This window comes from Dipodomys spectabilis, unplaced genomic scaffold, assembly GCF_019054845.1.
Source record: "Dipodomys spectabilis isolate Male_0828 unplaced genomic scaffold, ASM1905484v1 ptg000619l, whole genome shotgun sequence".
Lineage (NCBI taxonomy): Eukaryota > Metazoa > Chordata > Mammalia > Rodentia > Heteromyidae > Dipodomys > Dipodomys spectabilis.
The window spans coordinates 128299-147202 of record NW_024871296.1 but is presented as its reverse complement, the minus strand read 5'-3'; positions in this window follow the sequence as shown (position 1 = coordinate 147202).

The following is an 18904-nucleotide window of genomic DNA, read 5'->3' as shown; positions in this document are numbered from 1 at the left end:
GATAGTGTAAACTTGTTCAACCACTTTGGAAAGTAGTATGGAGGGTCCTCAAAAGTCTCCACATAGAGCTCCCCTATGACCCAGCAGTCCCACTTTTGGGCATTTACCCAAATGTTTACAAACAAGACCACACTAAAGCTACCAGCACAACTATGTTTATTGCATCATTATTTACCATAGCTAAGGTATGGAACCAACCCAGATGCCCCTCAGTAAATGAATGGATCAAGAAAATGTGGTATATATACACAATGGAATTCTATGCCTCCATCAGAAAGAATGACATTGCCCCATTTGTTAGGAAATGGAAAGACTTGGAAAAAATTATATTAAGTGAAGTAAGCCAAGCCCAAAGAAACATAGGTCCCATGATTTCCCTTATTTGCAATATCTAGTATATGTATGAGTCAAGCAGAAAAGGTCAGATAATATGATGTTAGGAAAATGAACCCTTAGACATGTATTTAAATGTTTTTTTCTTTCATGCATTTGTTTCTAACGCAATTATAAAATTATTTCTTTGTTGCTTTGTATCTCCCTCCCCCACAGTATAACCCCTGCTTTCACTGTATTAAAAAAAAAAGAATTCTCTGGTCATTTCATATCTTTTCTAGGATTTGGGACCAGTTTGAAACTCGGCAATGAGGAATGATGATTGAGTGATAGCCACCAGTCCTCAGAGATCTAGGCTCACATCCTACAGAGTGTTATGGAATATGGAGCCAGAACTTTCCACAACTCCTACCACCTAGGAACAGTGGTCTCCCTTAGAGGCAGCGGCTAGCTGCTAGATGTTCCAGTGGGACAACTCAGCAAGAACATAATGCACCCATTGCATACCCCAGCCAAGGCAAGCCTTCAGTTATTAAATGGCAGAGAAGGATGCTTTGTTCAAGCTACAGGCTCAGACTTATTACTCTCTGATGGCTTGTCGCAGCTTGCCCAGGTTGGGGATCTGGTCATGGGCAAACTGCTGAATTCCCATCATCCACACATCATCCATAAATACACAGAGACATGGAGTTACTGCCATCTTTTTTTTTTCTTTGACAGGACTGAGTTTGAAATATGAGCCTAGGCCCTATCCCTGATCTCCTCTTTCTCAAGGGTAGCTCTCAGCCCTTGAGCCACAGCCACAACCCATAGGGATATTTTCCTGTGACCTCTTAGAAATAAGAGTGTGGCGGACTTTCCTGCCCTGGCTGAATTAAAATTGGCATCTCTACATCTCAGCCTCCTGAGGAGATAGGATTACATACAGGAGCCTCTGACACCTGGCTTTCTTTTCTTCTTGTTGTTCTTTTTTAATCGTGAAAATCTGAAATCTTCAGTGTCATTCAAATGGTTTGCATTCGAAGTAAATTTCCCAGGCCTGGAGTACGAATGCCAGGACTGCCACACACGAATGGAAGGAGATCCTGACAAACTCATTCCTATTTATGTGAATGCTAGTGGAATGTTATAAAAATAAATTTGCAGTTAATTCATGATTCTATTTTAGAAAGTCACACAAAAATTATTGCATTTACATCTTCCATTCTAGCACCATGTTATGATTCCCCTAATGGAAGGATATTGATTAATTTTTAATTAATGCTTTCATAAGTATTCAACTATGATACTTCATTAAATGGAGACATAACTTAATAACTAATTATTTGTAACTATATATATATATATATAAAATTTAATGATATCCTCACATTCTCTCTCTCTACATATATATATGCATATATATACAGCAATCTACACATCTCTCTCTCTCTCTACATATATATACACATATATATATGGCACTATTGTGGCTTGACCACAGGTCCTCAGAACTTCCTGGCAGCTCAGTTTGTCAGAGGTTGATGTGCTAAGACTCTGACCCCATTTATGGATTGGGCATTGTAGGCTGTGAGTTGAAATCCCAGCATTGCCAAAAATTTATTCATGGAGTAAGAAGCCACTTTTGACATACTTTGTTTCCTGAAAAAATGTCCTGGGTCTCATATATGCAAATATATCCTGTGTGATAGGATGTAATAAATGAAATGTTATATGTGTAATAATACTAAATGAATAAGGGTAATAAATGCCATACTCGCTAAGCTCATGTATGTATTTTTCCAGTGCTGGGGCTTCAATTCAGGCCTTGGGAACTGGTCTGAAATTCTTGTCTTCAAGGACGGTGAGCTTACGCTTCACCCACAGTGCCACAGAGATACCCAGATGCTGAGTTCAAATCCCAGACCTGCCAGAAAAATGGTGCAAATTCCAAACCAGGGCCTTATTTTATTTTATTTTATTCTTGCCAAGCACGGGGCTTGAACTCAGGTCTTGGCATCTCTGCCACAGCTACACTGGGATCCTAGGATCCAAGTTCAAATCTCGGGGTTGGCAAGAAATAAAATAAAATGGAGAAGGATAAAATGGAGAAATACACGAAGGTGGTTTTACATTTTTTCCCCTTTGAATTGTGACCATCCTGGGTGTAAATGACAAGGCCCAGAAAGTGTACATGACATTGCATGCTGATGTTTGGCTGGCTATTAGGGAAGCCATAGCCAAAACCTCAACTTAGGCCTGGAGGTCGAATCCAGGGACTGCCACTAAGTCTTGGCCTGAGATTCTAAGAAACCCATTCCCATGTACATCCATAGGAATGTAATTTTATAACAGTAACAAATTAGTAATTACTGTATGATTATACTATAAAATTATACACAACAATTATACTACATTGACTAATTTTCAATTAATACTTTATTATGTATTCAACCATGATACTTAAAAATGGAAGGAATAATTTTATTGTCAATAATGGGTAGTAATATATGTAATTTCATAATATACAGACACCTTTCTCTTGTTTTATACATATATATGTATATATATATATGTATGTGTGTGTATATATATATATATATATATATATATGTATATACATATATGCCAATCTACAATTTATCTGTTCATACACTTGTCACTCCTGGGGCTCAGTGGTATAATGATGGCTAGTACATACAAAGCCCTGGATTCGATTCCTCACTACCATATGCATATAAAAATACAGAAGTTGTACTCTTGCTCAAGCAGTCGAGCATTAGCATTGAGCATAAAAGCTTAGGGACTGTGTCTAGAGTCTTACTCAAGGTCCAAGATGGGTACCTCATCACAGAGCAAGCTGGGAGTCTGGTGCTTACAGCTGCCATATAAACTGACTTAGTCAGAGGTATACTACTGCAACTCAGCCCCACAGAGCCAGATGCTGCTGGCTTGCTCACCCCTGTCATCCAAGATTCTCAGGGGCTGAGATCTGACACTGGTGGGTTTAAAACCCAGCCCTGGTGGTATGTCTGTGAAACTCTGAGCTGTGGATCAAAGTGGATAGATCTCTAGCCTTGAGCAAAAGATCTTAGGACAGTAACCCCAACATTTTAGTAAAATCCCTGTGGCTGACTCCCATCCCCCCCAAAAAATACCCCTCTGAATCATTAGATGTGAACTTTGTGCTGTTTGTGATGTATTTCTGAAAGAATGGTGATACTGATGAAAGTACCCTAATACTAATGACAGCTTGTGTGATACATCTACTTGATGAGTCCTTCCTGGGGTGCTGGGGCCCTCACGGGATACTATGTGCTGAGTCCTTCACAGGGTGCAGTGTGCTGAGTCCTGCATTGGGTGCTGGTTGCTGAGTCTTTCACAGGATGCTGTGTGCTGACTCCTGTAAAGAGGGTTATTTGCAGGTGGGCACCAGTGGCTCACGCCTGTAATCCTAACTACTCTAGAGGCTAAGATTTGAGGATCGTGGTTCAAAGCCAGCCCGGGCATGAAAGTCGCTGAATCTGTGATCTCCAATAAACCACCAGACAACTGGAAGTGTCGCTGTAGCTCAAGTGGTAGAGCACTAGCCTTGAGCTGAAGAGCTGAAGGACAGAGTTCAGGCCCAGATTTCAAGCCCCATAACCGACAAAAAAAAAAAGAGTGTTATGTATTTTGTCCTTCAAAGGGTGCATTCTTTCATCTTGTCCTCGTAAGAACTACACAACTGACATGAGTATGAAGAAAAGAATATTGAGGCTCAGATCTATCCCCATGGCAGGGACAAAATTATGTACTACTGAAGAGTAGTGATGTGTCTATAGGAGACAATTGTTTTGTCTTGATTTTTCTAAGTCATGAACTTTGAACTCAAGGCCTAGGCACTGAGCCATACTCTTGGGCTCAAGGCTACCACTCCACTACATGGAGCCAAGGACCCCCTTGCAGCAGAGTGCCACATCTTAGGGTTCTATAACCGAGGTCTGTCATCCTGCCTTCTCAAGAAGCTGAGATCTGGGTTCCAAACTATCCCTTACACAAAAGGTACCATGAGACTATTATCTCCAATTCACCACTAAGAAACCTGAAGTGGAAGCTAGGAGCTTGTGGCTCATGCCGGTCATCCTAGCTACTCAGGAGGATGAGATCTGAGGATTATGGTTCAAAGCTAGCCTGGGCAGGAAAGTCCTTGAGACACTTAGCTCCAATGAACCACAAGAAAACCGGAAGTGGCTCTCTGGCTCAAGTGGTAGAGCACAAGATTTGAGCTGAAGAGCTCAGGGACAGCACCCAGGCCCAGATTTCAATTCCTACAATGACAACAACAACAACAAAGACAGAAACAAACTAACAAACTTGAAATAGAGGGCTGGGAATGTGCCTTGGAGGTAGAGTGCTTTGCATATATAAAACCCTGGGCTTGATTTCTCAGAACGACATCAGTAAGAAAAAGCCTGAAGTGGCTCTGTGGTTCAAGTGGGAGAGGGCAAACCTTGTACAAGAGAAACTAGGTAAAGTGCTCATGTCTTGAGTTCAAGCTCCAGGATTAGTGTATGCACACACACATGCACTTACACGCACTCACACACAGAGAGAAAGCAGAAGTGAAGCTGTGACAAAGTGGTAAAGACTTTGGCTCTGAGCTAATGGTCAGCACCCAGGCCCTGTGTACAACCCCAAAACCTAGCCACCCAGGGCCCAACTAGGAGAGGTCAAAGGTTTCAAAACCTTATGAGCTTCACCAGTCCTAGATGACAGGAAGCTTTGTGATATCCAACATGTGCTTCGATTTCCCAAGCTTCTGGAAACCTAGGAGAGGCATTATAGGCCCATCATTGCTGGCAATGAAACGTTTCATTATGTTCAGTGCCCTAGTTGTTTGCCAGAAAGACTCCTGAATTATATTGAGCACTGTATCTGAACACCGGAATATAGTCTCATAAAGGCAGGATAAGAGGACAGAACTTGGCCTGCCATGGGAGGTGGCAAAAATGAAGGTCTCCTGTTAAAAGAGAGCACTGGGAAGAGCGATAGCTAAGGGTACAAGGAGGCCTTTTTTTCCTGACTTTCAGAGCCCACCCACACATCCTCACTAATTGGCCCAGATGGAGTTATTTGGTACACAGCTGTACTGGAATGAGGTCTTTTGTGTTCCTGTCCAGACAATGAGGGAGACTTCCTCCAACAGGCCTGTGATGCAGAGAAACCCTCAGGCTACATTGGGAGCAGTGAGGGGAGCCCTGAAACATGCAATATCATAAAAGCACTCTCTGTGTTATGAACTCATTGTATTGAATATAGTTTTCCTTGCTTGGTGCCATTCATCATAGCTACTCTGGTGTTTCACCTATGGAATACATCCATACATAGACAAAGAAATTGGGGTACAGGTTTTTTTTTGAGGGGGCAGGTCCTGGGGTTGAACTATGAGCCTAGGCCTGGTCCAAGAGCTCGTTTTGCTCAACAGTACTGCATTAAGCTTGAGTCACAGCCCCACTTCTGGGTTTTTCTGTGATCTCTAGAAATAACATTGTCAAAGACTTTCTTACACTGGCTGGTTTCAAACCCAAATTCTCTACATCTCAGCCACCTGAGGAGCTGGGATTGCACTCAGCAGGCACTTTCAAGTTCTTTCTTTAGTTCTTTGTTTTATAATCTGGACTGACTCCTTAATAGGGTCATTTCTACGGTTGGGACTTATAAGTAAACTACTAATGTTCTTTACACGTGCTTTCTCTGAGAGTATTTTCTCTCTTCATCTTACCCTCTGGTCACAGGTTTGAAGCCAAAATTGAGAAATGAGTGTTACAGGATTTAGGAACAAATGTCCACAGGACATGCCAGTTCTGTCACTTAGCAGTGAGCTGCAGTGAATTTACTGTCTCAGGACATGAGGACCAAAACCTGGAGCGATCTTCATACTATCTGCATTGCTCCTTTTGCCTATAAAATGATCTAATAATTATGAGTGTTTTGTATCTCCAACCTTAAGTATCTAGGACACACTAGAAGCATGTTCCTGTTTCCATTTTTCTCTAGTACCTCTCGAGATTTAGACTAAAGGTTTGGTGGAGCGGCTTCTAGGTGAATCCCTGAGGTAATCCTCTTGAAGCCTCCTCAGGAGATCTCCATTCAAAGCCAGCCCTAGGAGGAAAGGTTTATTGTCTCCAATAAACCACTAGAAAACCAGAAGGGGAGCAGTGGCCTAGAGGGTGGAGCTCCAGCTTTGAGAGAGAAAGCCAAGCAGGAGATACAGGCCAGACCAGGCAGGAAAGCCTGGGAAGCACTTATGTTCATTTAACAACCAGATGGCTGGAACTGGAGCTGTGGCAGTAGTAAAATCTCAGTCTTGTGAAAAACAGCTGAGGAATGCATCGCGTCCTCAGTTTAAGCCATGGGATGGCCACAAAAGAAAATTCAAAAAGAGAAAGCCAAGTTTAGTGTCCTACTTACTTACATGAGTATATTACTTCCCTAAGTGCAAAGAGGCTGTATGCAAAACTTCTGCTTTTATTTACTGATTTATGTTTTAGATATGCTCATTGTACATACTGTATCATTCTCTTCATTTCAGCCCTATTGCTTTTCACTTCCAGGGTTCTAGGCCTGTTTCCTTATAAGATGCACACTGAAGCTCTCAGCAGCCTTTATTTACATTTTATTATGAGGACAATGCAGGAGCAGTCACAAATCAGGCAGGGAAGAGAAGATCAAAGTTCATAGAAATAAGCAGTATTCAGAAAATTATACTTGGAGACACAAAATGGTAGTATATATATGTAAAAACTACCATTAAGAAAAAAGATGAGGGGGTTGGGAATGTGGATTAGTGGGAGAGTGCATGCCTAGCATGCAAGAGGCCCTGGGTTCCATTCCTCAGTAACACATACACAGAAAAATCCAGAATTGGTGCTGTGGCTCAAGTAGCAGAGTGCTAGAGACAGTGCCCAGGCCTTGAGTTAAGCCCAAGAAATGTCAATGAGATAACTATGTAGGTAGTTAGGTAGGTAGGTAGGTAGGTAGTAGGTAAGTAGGTAGGTAGGTAGGTAGGTAGGTAGGCACGCAGGTGGGTTGGTACATAAATAGGTAGATAGATAGGTAGATAGATAGATAGATAGATAGATAGATACATACATACATACATACATACATACATACATACATACATACATAGAAAGACAGGAAGAAAGAAAGAAAGAAAGAAAGAAAGAAAGAAAGAAAGAAAGAAAGAAAGAAAGAAAGAAAGAAAGAAAGAAAGAAAGAAAGAAAGAAAGAAAGACAGGAAGAAAGACAGGAAGAAAGAAAGGAAGAAAGAAAGAAAGAAAGAAAGAAAGAAAGAAAGAAAGAAAGAAAGAAAGAAAGAAAGAAAGAAAGAAAGAAAGAAAGAAAGGAAGAAAGACAGGAAGAAAGACAGGAAGAAAGAAAGAAAGAAAGAAAGAAAGAAAGAAAGAAAGAAAGAAAGAAAGAAAGAAAGAAAGAAAGAAAGAAAGAAAGAGAAAGAAAGAAAGACAAGAAGAATGACAGGAAGAAAGAAAGAAAGAAAGAAGGAAGGAAGGAAAGAAAGAAAGAAAGGCCTATAGATAGATAGATAGATAGATAGATAGATAGATAGATAGATAGATAGATAGATAGATAGATAGATAGATAGATATAAAAATGATAGATAACGCTGGTCTTGGACTTCAGGAGGAAAGAAGGGAACAATTCCCAGTCATGAGGCCTTCTGCAGTGTGCCAGGACACCAGCATCACCTTCACACAACCACAGAGCAGGAAGAATGTCTCTTTCCCACTTCTCAGGCAGGCGAAGGCCCCAGATCCAAGAGGGCAGAGCCAGGTACTAACTCAGCTGCTTGGAGACAAAAGAGAAATGACCCTGCCTCACCTTGGACTGGGGATTAGCAATAATGATGTGGAGAATGAAGGAAGGAGAAAAGACTAGCAGAAGTAGAAGAAGGGCCTTTAAATCTGATAGATGGAGAGTAAAATACCCACTCCCTAAGACCAGAGAGCAGGGCTTTTCTACTCTGTTCCTCCCTCTCCCTAACTAAACTGGCTCTCGATTGGTAACCTAAAGATAGCCTGAGGCTACCTTCACCTGAGGGAGGAAGGTTTGTCATTGTTTGAGGAAGCTGAGAAAAACCTGACCCTAGTGTAACTCTAACAAATGTTTCAGGTTTTCCCCCATTGCTGGCTGTGCCTGGAATGAGTGATGTGGTTGTGCAGCTCACTTCCCTGTTGAATTTGTATATTCTGCCTCCTTGTCCTCTTCACCTAGCCTGGCTTTTGAAACTGTTTTCTCTCCTTCAAATAGTGTTACACTGGAGTTCTCATTTGAACCCAGGATGGGTCGATGGGTCAAGAACACTAGAACATTTAGAGTAACTTCTCATCACCAAGGGAAAAACAAGAAGCTCTTGAACATCTGATCTTTCAGACGTGGAAGTCAGAGTGTCATAGACTTTCCTGCACTGGCTGGCTTCAGAGTGATCCTAAGACCTCAGCCTCCTGATCTAGGGTGATGCACAAGAGCTACTGGTGCTCTGCTAGGTTCAGACGTGTAATGACATTGACAATACAAGTCAACTGCTTATCACACAGGGCTTGGGGACCATATTAAGCCTTTCAACATTGGACCTTTCAGAACCCTGTGGACACAAGGTTACAATGCTAGAGTCTGTGAGGATGGGCATGTGGATCTGCCACACTTAAGCCTGGAAGTTTGACTCCAATTCTGGTATATATCAGCATTGATTTTCCAGAGAATGTTCTCATAATTAGCGAATAGGAAACATACTTTGATTAACCCTCAATTTTATTCCAGTTGTGTGTCTTGTATCAACCCTGGGAACTGTCCCTGAGCAATTCAGTCAAGGATAACCCTCTACCACTTGAGTCACAGCTCCACATGGGATTTTTTAGTGGTTCACTGGAGATAAGAGTCTAACAGGCTTTTCTTGCCTAGCCTGTATTTGAACTGTGGTCTTCAAATCTCAGCCTCATGAGGAGGTAGTTTTCCAGGTGTGAGCCACTGGCATCTGGTCTATTGTTTTTGACAGTCCTGGGGATTGTTTTTCTCAAGGCTAGCATTCTACCATTTGAGCCACTCCACCTCGTCTGGTTTTTTCTGAGTATATGGCACTGAGGATTCAAACCCTGGTATTCATGCATGTTGAGTGAGCTCTTTACCATTATGCCACATTTCTAGCCTCCCACTTACAATTTTATCCCACAACTTGCCTGTCCTCAAGAAAAAGCTTCTCAGTATAAATCATCTAGAGACATCCCTATAGGAAGGTGTCCAAAGATAAATAGGTCAAAGCTCATTCTTGGGAGAGACTATAAACGTGAGAAGACTGTGACAAATGCCTCCATTTAATTATGTATCATGTTTCACCACAAAAATTTTTAATGATAAATGAATCAATGTCTTAAATTATTGTGTATAATTTTATAATAGATGTGCAAAATATAAATGAGAATGATAATATAAATAGAAAAACAATAAAAGAATGAATCAAATAAAAAATAAAATAAATAAAAAATCAATCATGAGAATCATAACATGTAAAAAACATACACATGTAAGTATATATCATACATTACACATGTATAGAAATATATTTTCCACTGCAGGGCCCTCATTCAGGACATGGGAACTCTAGCCTGAATTTCTTTTCCTCAAGGACAGTAAATTTTTCCTTCTCCTATGGTATAAAAGAGTTACCTGGAATGTGAGATCAAATCCCACCAATGGTATAAATACTGGCCCCAGTTCCAAGACAGTGACTTAATTTTTTAATGGAAGCAGTTTATTCAGTTTCATGCTGAACATTAATTAAAAAGCAGTGTAGAATTTTGTACATCTATTCAGACATCCTTCCTTTAACCTCAAAGTGCTTCTCAGAATACTATATTGTCTATTTTTTGTATGGTTTTATTGTAAAAATGTTGTACAGAGAGGTCACAGTTACATGAGCAAGGTCATGAGTATATTTCCTATTGAGCATTGTTACCTCCTCCTTTGTTTTCCCCCTACCATCCCTTACCTCCCTTCTCCACAATGACTCCCCCTGCCAAGCTCAGTGACTTAATTTTTTAGTTTTGTCTTGGCATGGGGTTTGAACTCAAGTAGTAGCAAATCTGCACTTTCCCTCACATTGCTACAAGTTCCTGAGTTCAAATCCCAGTCTAGGAAAGAAAACTGGCAGAAATTCAAAACCAGGGAGCTCTATTTTTTAAATTTAGTTAAATAATCAATTTTTGTCTTTTCTCTTTTTTCTTTTTTCTTTTTCTTTTCCTTTTTTTTTTTGGCCGATCATGGGGCTTGAACTCAGGTCGTGGCAACTCTGTCTCAGCTTCGATCACCATAGGCTGGGTGCAGCCTAGGGACCCATACCCAATCTTGGAATCCTAGGTCCAGAGGGATTGCAGAAAGAAAAAAAAAGTGAGATAGCACAAAAAGTAGCAAGCTGCAGAGGGCTGGGGGTTTAATTTTTTTTTCTTTGCATGATGACTATCCTGGATCTGAATGCTATGGGTGCAAAGTGGACCTCGCCTGCCATTGCTGAAGGCTGGCAGGCTAGCAGGGAAGCCATAGGCCAACCTATCAACATAGGCCCTGGGTTCAGATCCAGGTTCTGACAACTACCAATGGGAGGGGATCACAAGACACTCATTCCTATGTATAGGAATACCAATTAAAGAGAAGTTTGTGCATTGGTTGAGCATAAAATTTGATGCAATAATCCTAGGACAATGATTTTAATTTCATGCTTCATTAAGCATGAAAAGAATAATATTCCTTTAATTATGGTATAGTAAACACCTAAGAGTTGGTAGGAATGTAGTATATGTCATTCAATCATACATAGGCAGCTATGGTGCTTTTTACCAACATATATTTATTTGTATACTACTGACTGCCTATCCTTGTATCGCTGTTTTGGCCAATCCTGGGTCACAATTTCAGCACCTGGGAAACACCTCACAGCTTCATTGGTTAGAGGCTGCTCTGCTCACACTCACTCATTCATGAATTGGACCTGCTAGGCCCTGAGTTCAGATCCTAGCACTGCTAAAAATTTAATCTTGGAGTATGAAACCAAGTGTGACACCTGTTTTCCTATTATGGGAGAGTCCTGGGTGTCAGGCATAATGGAGAACACATCTACAAATCTAGATGGTATGTGATAGGATGTAAACAATGTAATACATAGTTAGGATTCATCACAGTCAATAAAATAAACGGTAAATTAATGAAAAATATAAAACATACAATCAATAACCACACCACACATAATATAGACTGAACATCTGTATGGAAGTTTAATCCTATCTTTAAAATATGTAAAGGAGTACATTTTCCAGGTCTGGGGCTTGAATTCAGGCCTAGGGAACAGGCCTGACATACTGGTCTTCAAGCATTGCGAGCTTCCCCCTTCCCCACAGTGCAACAGAGTTACCCAGACCCCGGGTTCTAATTCCAGGACTTGTGGACAAAAAAAAATGGCACACATTTGGCACACATTCCAAGTCAGGGAGCTTCATTAGCATTTTTAATATTTTTTAAGTTAACTTCGCCTTTATTTGATATATATTGATTTTATAGCACGAGAGTTTTTCAAAAAAAGGGGTTTAAACATTTACATTTCAGCATAGTACATAGGTGTTTCTATTTTGACCATCTGCCCTGAAGAGTGAGAATGAAAATAAGGACATCATTTCTCCCTAGAATGTCGGGACAGATGAATTTATTTCTATTTAGTGTTGTTTCCACAATTATAAACTCTCTGCATTTGTGTCATATGAGTTTTCCTCAGTGCCTACCACGAAATACACTAGGGGAGTCCTCATAGCACAAAATGTTGGGTTTCTGAATAAAACCTCAATAAAGTGGATTGTAAAATGAAAAACAAAAACAATGGGACTGGGATGTATCTCAGTAGTGGAGTATTTGCCTAAAGAGCATAAGACCCTGGCAGAAAAGTTTCCTAAAGCTCAGAATGTTAGAATTTTATGATCTGCATGAACAAACTTTTTTTAAATTTTATTTTTTGGCCCTGGGGCTTGAACTCAGGGGTTATCCCTGTGCTCTTCAGCTCAAGGCGAGGGATCTACTACTTGAGTCAGAGTGCCACCTCGGTTTTCTAGTGGTTTATTGGAGATAAGTCTCATGGACTTTCCTGCCTGGGCTGACTTTGAACCACCAACCTCAGATCACAGCTTCCTGATTCTGAGAAAAGAAACTTGGAATACACTTTTAGTACAAATAATTTATAATGCCATGGTTAAGGCACTAATTCAGAAGTATTTTTTCATTGGCTGGATTCTTAGTTTATTTAAAGATATATACATATATATATGTATATATATATATATACATGGATTATTAATATATATATAAATATATTATTAAAAACATAGCTTTGAAGTGCACCTAAGATCTTATGTGCTAATGTAAAGTTATACAACTGAACAAGCTTCATTTTTTTTCAGTTTGGTTGGTACCTTAAATTAGGTGGAATTTGTGTATTGTCGTTTTGTTCACTGTTTTTGGAGGATTTCTCTCCCTTTTATCCCCCTACCTCCTCTCCTCACATTTGAACTCAGCTTGCTCTTTCTTGGCTTCATTGTTCATAGCTGATTTTCTACCACTTCAGCTATGCCTGTAGCCTGGCATTTGCCAGTTAATTGGAGATGATATCTCTCAGGCTTTTCTGCATTCATTGGCTTTGAAATTTCATCTTCCAGGTCTCAGCCTCCTGAGTAGTTTACAGATGTGAGCTACTGTGGTGCCTAGTGATAAACTAGACTTTGGTTGGTGTATTCTTTCTGTTTTTCTAAGGATGGAATCATCTACTATAGTATTTCTGTGAATGTCCTGGATCTGAAGTAAGATATATAATACATAGGCAAATCTGTATAATTTTCATAAGATGTAATAAATTTAATATGTGTTATAAGTGTAATAATAGTCTATAAATATAATGAATGAATAATAAAAAAAAGCAATATGCAGTAAACATAAGTATGTGGATATTAATCATTTCAAATGTGGATGAAAATTAATTTACAGGGCTGGGGATTGAATTCAGGCCTAAGGAACAGGCCAGAATTGCTTTTATTCAAAGAGGGTGAGTTTCCCCATTCCCCATAGTGCATTAGAGTTTCCCAGACTCCAAGTTCAAATACCAGTCCTGGCAGAAAAAAAATGAGCACTCATTCCAAGCCAGGGAGCTCCATTAGTATTTTTAATATATTAAATTTTTTATTTTAATTTATTTTCTATATATTTCATTATTTTATTGTTTTATTTATTTATTTGTTTAGCCAAACACGGAGCTGGAAGTTGTGGAAACTCTGCCTCAGCTTCCATCACCCTAGCCTGGGTTGGTGCAGCCTCTGGATCCACAGCCTATCGTGGGATTCTAGTCTTCAGGGGCTGATAGGAAAAAAAAGTGAAAATGGCAAGGAAAAATAGCCATGAATTGCGAACAGTTAGAGGTTTCTCAGTTTACTTTCCTTGCATGGTGATAATCCTGGGTCCAAATGACACAACTGCAACCTGTAGGTCACCTGGCATTGCTGTCAGCAGGCTGTCAGTGAAGCCATAGGCCAATCTGCGCACCTAGGCCCTGAGTTTGAATCCCGGTCATGACATTTACAAATGGCTGGAGAGCATAAGAAACTATTGCCTGTCGATAGGAACACCAGAGGAATGTGGTCAATGTCATGGTTGGAAGACTAGTTTGTCAATTAGTCTAGTATAAAATTAAACCCAGAATTCACAAGATATGGATTGATTTTAATTTATAGTTTATTATGCATTAAAATAATACTGTGTGTGTGTGTGTGTGTATGTGTGTGTGTGTGTGTGTGTGTATGTGTGTGTGTGTGTGTGTGTGTGTTTTGTCTGTAGTGGGTCCTGAACTCTGGGCCTGGGTGTTGTCCCTCAGGTTTTCAGCTCTGGTTTAGTGTGGTACCATGTGAGAAACAGCGCCATTCCTGGCTTTTTCTGATCATGTGTTGCTGAGGAATCGAACCCGGGACTCATGCATGCAAAACAAGCACTTTCCCAATGAGCCGCCTTCCCAGCCCCTAAAAGAATACTATTGATTAAATGGAGTCCTCACTAAATACCTGAGAATCACTAGGAAGGTACTATATGTCATTGAATACTAGATAGACATCACTGGCAATATCTAAATATCTAAATATATATTTATTTGTATACCACTGTCTGCATAGAAATGTATTGCTATTTTGGCTCAAAGGAAAACAAAATGAAAGCAGCACCGAAAAAAAGACACAAACCACGGACGGTCAACAGTTTCTGTTTTCCTTCCTTGCACGTTGACCATCCTGGGTGTGAAAGACATGGCTGCAACCTGTAGGTCACCTGGCAGTTCTGAAGGTTGGCGCTGTCAGTGAAGCCATAGGCCAACATGGACACTAGGCCCTGAGTTCAAATCCTGCTCATGCCACTTACAAGGGGCTGAAGAGCCTAAGAAACTATTGCTTGTCCATAGGAACACCAGAGGAATGTGATTAATGTCATGGTTGGATGAGTAGTCCCTCAATCAGTCTTGCATAAAATTAGACCCAATAATCACTGGACAGGATTGATTTTAATTCATAGTTTATTATGCATTAAAAGAATACTATTGATTAAATGGAGTCCTCACTAAATACATGAGAATCGGTAGGAAGGTAACATATGTCATTGAATACTAGATAGACACCTCTGGCAGTACCTAAATATCTAAATTTATATTTGGGTTGGGAATGTGGCTCAATGGTACAGCTCTTGCCTTGCATGACTGAGGCCCTGGGTTTGATTCTTCAGTACCACATAAGCAAAAATAAAAAAGCCGGAAGTGGTACTGTGGCTCAAGTGGTAGAGTGCTAGCCTTGAGCTGAAGAGCTGAGAGACAGCACCAGGCCCAGAGTTCAGGCCCCACGATGGAACCCCAAAATAAATAAATAAATAAATAAATTTATATTAATTTATTTACCACCATCGTCAGAGAAAGTTACTGCTATTTTGGCCAAACCTGGGGCTTGCTCCCAGGTCCTGAGATCCACTTGGCAGCTGAATGGGCTAGAGCGGTGGTGACACTCACCCATTCATGAATTGGGCCTCTCAGGCCTTCACATCAGGTCCCATCATTACCAAAAATTTCTTCCTGGTGTAAGATTTCAAGGGTGACTCCTGTTTTCCTTTTCTGTACAAGTTCATAATATGTCTGCAAAGTTACATGCTATGGAATAGATGGGAATAAATGTAATAAATGTTATAGGTGCACTAACGGTCCATAAAATAAATGCTAAGTAAATAAATAAATGGTAAAACACAATGTATCACTCCAAAAAACATGATATAGACTGAATATATTGATGTAAGTATAAATCATAAATTTAACATGTCTATAAATGTTATGAGGTGCTTGAATTCATAGGAAATGATAGGCAAGATGTATGGCACAGCAATTAGTTTTAAATAAGAGTTCATGAAGTGTGACAATAAGAATCATATTCAGGAATTACAGGCATTGGGAAAGATCCAAGAATCGGTACTCAAATGGTACATAGGATTCGAACACAGCTCACTACATCTCCTACTCTATCCAAATAGGTAATTAGCATACTAGCTTCAGCGTATGAATGGATGAATATTGTGCTGCATCCCCACCCTGGGGCTCAATCTCAGGTCCTGTGTATGGCCTAGCTCCTTAGTGGCTCACAAGCTGATGGGCTCATGTGGACCTATTTGGCTGTTGGACTGCCTTGACCCCAAGTTCAAATCCCAGCACTACCAAAAGGTTTATTCTGATGTGAGAAGCCAATCCTTGCACCTGTTTCCCTGTACTGTGCAAGTGCTGGGTCTCAGCAAGAGTCAAAAAAGCATATGCAACCCTAGATCTGTGGGAATAGGTTGTCATCCATGTCAGCACAGTTTTATATGTCATCCTATGCTCAATAAAATACACAATACATCCCTGAAAAAGACACAACATAAAAAGAATTAATACACTGAATGCAAGATGCATACCATACCTGTATGTAAATAGAGATCCTATGTTTAAAAGAGCTGGGCTTCTTATTTTCTCCAGTGCTTGGACTACAAATCAGGCCCTGCACCAGGCCTGACATTCTAGTCTTCAAGGATGGTGAGCCTCCCCTTCCCCCACAGTGCAACAGAGTTACCAGACCTGAGTTCAAATCCCAGCACTGACAAAAGATTCATCCTGATGTCAGAAGCCAGTCATGGCACCTGTTTTCCTCTCCTGTGAAAGTTCTGGGCCTCAGCTAGGAAGGAGAATGAATGCATAGGCAACCCTATAACAATGGGAACAGGTTGTCATCCATGTGAGCACAGTTATAACTGTCACTATACTCAGTAAAATACACAATGCCTCCATGAATTAGACACAAATTAAGGAGAAGTGCACCGAATTCAAGATGCTCTCTGCACATGTATGTCAATATAGATGCTATGTTTAAATTATGAATTTAGGACTATCCTGGCCTCAGCTTCAATCACCTTAGGGTGGCGGGCTGCCATGGGCCCATAGTCAATCCTGGGATCCTAGGCCCTGAAGTCTTGCAGGAAAACACACATACACACACAGAAAAAAAAAGCCACGGGATGGATTTTTAACAATGTTTCCTTTCCACGGTGATTATCCTGGGTCTGAATGACATGCCTACAAAGGGTACTTCACCTTGCATTGGCGAAGGCTAGTGGGCTATCAGGGAAGCCATAGACCCATGTAGCAATGTTGGCACTGAGTTCAAGTGCTGGTCCTGACACCTACCAATCAGGGGATTTCCCAGAGACTCATTACTATGTATAGGAACACTGATGGAATGTGAGCAAACTCATGATTGAGAAGTTTCTCCATGGGTCAGTCTAGTCTAAAATTAGACACAATGATCCTAGGATGCTGACTGACCTTATTGAATAGTTTATTAAGCATGAAAAGAATCCTATTCTTTCAATGGCGGCATAATAACTACTTAAGAGTTGGTAGGAACATAGTTGATGTCATTGAATCCTAGGTAGATGTCTCGGGCACTCTATACAAATATATATTTATTGGTATACTACCACCTGCCTATCCATGTATGGCTATTTTGTCCACCCCTGTGGCTCGATGTCAGGGTCTGGGAATTCAGTTTCCTGGGATTGAGGTTGCCGTTTTGACACACTCATTCATGAATTGGTTCTGCTAGCCCCTGTGTTCAGATCTCAGCACTGCCCACGATTGGATCGTGGAGTAAGAAGCTGAGTGTGACACCTGTTTTCCTTTGATCTGAGCATTCTGGGTGTCAGACATGATGGAGAACACATCTACAAATCTAGATATTATGTGATAGGATGTCATCAAAATAATAAATGGAATGTGTTACCACAGTCAATAAAATAAATGGTAAACAAATGAATAAACAGAAATACAATAAATAATCACAACAAACAGGATATGTACTGAACATCTATAAGTAAGTACAAATCCTATCATTACAATGTATATAAATAGTATGTTTCCCAGGGCTGGGGCTTGAATTCAAGCCTAGGGACTAGGCCTGACTTTCTTGTCTTCAAGCACGGTGAGTGTCCCCTTTGTCCACAGTGCGGCAAAGTTACCCAGACCCTGAGTTCAAATCCAAACCCTGGCAGAAAAAAACGGCACCAATTGCAAGCCAGGCAGATCATTTTTGTTTGTTTGTTTCTTTGTTTGCGAAACAAGGTCGTGAACTCAGGTACGGCAACTCTAACTCAGCTTCCATCACCCTAGTCTGGGGTGCAGCCACTGGAACCACAGGTGATCCTGGGATCCTAGACCTCCAGGCCTTGTGGTGGGGGTGGGGGGAACGTACAGAGAAGAAGTGGTGGGATGGCTTTTTAACATTTTGCACCATGATCATTTGGGTCTGAATGACACAGCTCTAAAGTGTACTTCACCTTGTATTGCTGAAGGCTGGCAGGGTACTGGGGAAGACATGGTCCTGCAGGGCAATATAAGCCTAGAGTCGAATCCCAGTCATGGCACTTCTGAATGGCGGGAGATTCTAAGAGACTTGTTTCCATTTATAGGAATAATGATTGAATGTTGTAAGTGTTATGATTGAATGAGTTGCTCATGAATGGTACTCATATAAATTTAGACATCATGATTTCAGTAGGCTGATTGATTTTATTTAATATGAATCAGTAAAAGACAACTTTTTGTTACAGAGACACAATAATTTCAGGACACTGATTTACTTAATAGTTTATTAAGGATGAAAACAATATTAATTATATGGAGGCATAATAAATACCCAAGAACTGTTAGGAATGTAGTCTATATAACTGAATAATGGATAGACATCTCTGGAACACTATATATATATATATATATATATATATATATATATATTAGCATACTACCATGTGCATGCCAATCTGTTCTTATTTTGTCAACCCCAGGGGCTCAATCTCAGGTCCTGGGAAATGCCTGTCAGCTCAGTTTGTCCCAGGATGGCATGTTGACACTCAATCATTCATGAATTTGGCCCTGTAGGCCATGAGTTCACATGCCAGCACT